Here is a 3289-nt window from a genome sequence, read left to right as displayed (position 1 = left end):
ATTGGTACAGACCTAGTCTCAGAGAATGATAGGGCTGCACTGTCATTAAGAGAGAGACGACAGATATGGGTTTAACCTAAGGGTCACCGTGCCTTGGGGGAGGAGAGAGGGTGAGAAGGTATGGATTGAGGGGTTTTAAACCCCTGCAATGACACCAATTCTTCTTAATTGAGTGAGGATCTCACCCTGAAAACCTCTGTCTCCCCTTCTCACTGCCTCAGTTTTTCAATAGAGGCCTTTCATAATCCCAATGCATTCTGGGATAGGCCCTCTTCCATTGACACTCAGTAGCACACCAGCAAGCAGTTCCATCCCAATGGGACAAGAAGGCAGAGCAATAGATGGGAAAAACTAAAAGGAAAACGATGTAGTTCAGGAGATAAGGAAAATGGGGAATCGGGATTATATTAGCATCATCTAGTCATCCCATGCAGCCAAATACTTGATATTTCTTTGCAATAAAGTGCCCCTGATTAGGGAATATCTGAAGACACATTTGCCACTGATTATAGCCAGGAATTAAAATGAAACCATGATTCCATATTCCATCTGGGTATTATGTGTTGCAATACAAATGAGCAGTGGCCTTGTGAAATGTGTGCGATCTTAAAGGATTATGAACAGGGTGGATGTTCTCAAAAGAGAAGACTAGAATGAGGGGGAGCTGTGTTTTTGTCGAACAGGGTCATGACTCTTTAGAATGATTTATGCCAGAAGGGAGGGAAGGGCATTTTTATGACTGAAGTAGACAGATTCATGGCTAACAAAGGAAACAATAGTAAGAAAGGAGGGCTTTTGCCCTAAATGTCAATTTTCCTGCTCCTCAGATGCTGCCTGACCTGCTGTGCATTTTCAGCACCACTCTGATCTAAACTCTGGTTTCCAGCATCTGCAGTCCTTACTTTTGCCTAATAGCAGGAAGGAGGCCAGAACTGAGGTCACCATCACATCAGAGCCCCCTGACGAAGAAACAGACTTGAAGGGTCGAATGGCCTACTCCTGCTCCTAATTTGCATGTTCACCAATACATGGTGCAATCAAAAAGCAACAAGCCTGCATTTTGACTACTGCCCTTTTTGTGAATCCCTCTGGCAACTCATCAGCAATCACGACTTAGCTGATTGAGACCACTCAAAAAGAAAACAGTCACTCACCTTTCCCAGTCACTCAGGAGGTGAGTGCATTAGGAAGCTCACCCAGAGAGATGACTCACTGATCGGGAATTCAAATGGGTGCCTTTGTAATTGATGCGAGTGACTGACCAGGGACTGTCCACTCCATAAGCCACCAGTATAAGAGTAAGTCAAAACCGAGCATCCAATGTGGGATGAAGACGTGCTTCTAAATGATGGGAGTAGAACTTGTCGGCGCTCCCTAATGCACCTCACACTACACTTGGGCAGCACAGTGGCTCAGTGGTTAGCATTGCTGCCTCACAGTGCCAGGGACCCAGTTTGGTTTCCCCCTCGGGTGTGTGGAGTTTGCATGTTTTCTGTGTGCTCTGGTTTTCTCCCACATTCAAACAATGTCAGTTGTGCTGGCAGTGCTCAATTGTCCCATAGTGCCCAGGGATGTGCACTTTCAGATGGATTGGCCAAGCCAAATTTTCCCATTGTGTCCACGGATGTACAGGTTAGGGTGGATTGGCCGTGCTAAATTGTCCCATAGTGCCCAGGGATGTGCAGGTTAGGGTGGATTGGCCGTGCTAAATTGTCCCATTGTGCCCAGGGATGTGCAGGTTAGAGTGGATTGGCCGTGCTAAATTGTCCCATAGTGCCCAGGGATGTGCAGGTTAGGGTGGATTGGCCGTGCTAAATTGTCCCATAGTGTCCAGGGATGTGCAGGTTAGGGTGGATTGGCCGTGCTAAATTGTCCCATAGTGTCTAGGGATGTGCAGGTTAGGGTGGATTGACCGTGCTAAATTGTCCCATAGTGCCCAGGGATGTGCAGGTTAGGGTGGTTTGGCCGTGCTAAATTGTCCCATAGTGCCCAGGGATGTGCAGGTTAGGGAGGATTGGCCGTGCTAAATTGTCCCATAGTGCCCAGGGATGTGCAGGTTAGGGTGGATTGGCCGTGCTAAATTGTCCCATAGTGCCCAGGGATGTGCAGGTTAGGGGGTTTAGCCATGGGAAATCCAGGATTGATGATCTTCGGAGGATTGGTGCAGGCTCAATGGACTGAATGGCCTCTACCTGCACTATAAGGATTCTATGATGCCAAGCAACATGCCATCTTCAGTCGCATCTACGGTTGCAAACGAGTCTGCCTCCTCCTCTTGCGAATGAATTGCCCACCTTTATTACTGTTGCACATCCTTCCTTGAGTGAGCTCTGCCTGGCCTCCACAGAGGAACCATCACTTTCACCATTTTTCAAGGCCTGAGAAACGATTTGTGAGTGAGATCTGGCCTTCCCATCACTGCCTGTCTGGTCCCTTTCTTCTTTCTGGTGGCCACCTAATCCCTCTTCCTCCTGTGCTTCCTGAAAGCTGGACGTGCGTTCTGAATGTGTGGCTGCACCCTCAAACTCCAAACCCCAGAGCTTGAGTTTCTCCACGTGGAGATACCTCCTGTGCCCCAGGTCATCCAGACCACCAGGTGAATGTCAGATTTCCCACATCTTGCAATTTCCGGGCCTGGGCTCCTCAATCTTATCTTCACTAAACAGAAAATGTGCTCTTGCTTTTATTTTACCCTTATTTCTCCATAAGCATAGGTCAGAAAAGTCTTCTGTTTGCTCATCAGACCAAACTCAGACCCTTTAGCTCGAAAGGATGAGCAAACCTTGAGTTGAAGTTCTATTAATTATCTCTGGAAAGTTTTTTACACTGTTCAGAGTCGCAGCTTAAGTCAGGAGATGCAAAGAATACCCATCAGTTACATCACTGCTCTCTCCTGTGATGTCTCGGTTTGATTTTGTTGCATTTATTCTATTTCTGGGAACATTTTTGTGCTTGTTCCATCGTTTAGCCTCACTGCCACCACTCCCATTAAATCCCATCTCCAGTCTGTCTTTCCCTCTCCAACTACGCTCGATTCTGCTCTCCCGTGATCCTGGATCGCATTTCTCCTGTTGTGACTTCCTCTGTCAATGACTCCCACCCAATTTTGCCCTGTCAACTGTAACAGTGCAACTACAGCCTTTAGGCATTAGGTGGCATCATGTAGTTAATTTCTGCAGGATTTTGCCACTCTGTTGCTGTCTCCTGGATAAATAAACTTGGATTCGTCATGTGCCCCTGCATAACTAGTTTTCAATATATTTTTCAAAACAACTTTAGACAAGATAAA

Source organism: Chiloscyllium plagiosum, unplaced genomic scaffold (genome assembly GCF_037043375.1).
Source record: "Chiloscyllium plagiosum isolate Xiang-an unplaced genomic scaffold, Cpla_swu_hap1 HiC_scaffold_44, whole genome shotgun sequence".
NCBI lineage: Eukaryota > Metazoa > Chordata > Chondrichthyes > Orectolobiformes > Hemiscylliidae > Chiloscyllium > Chiloscyllium plagiosum.
Note: the sequence above shows the minus strand (reverse complement) of the source record.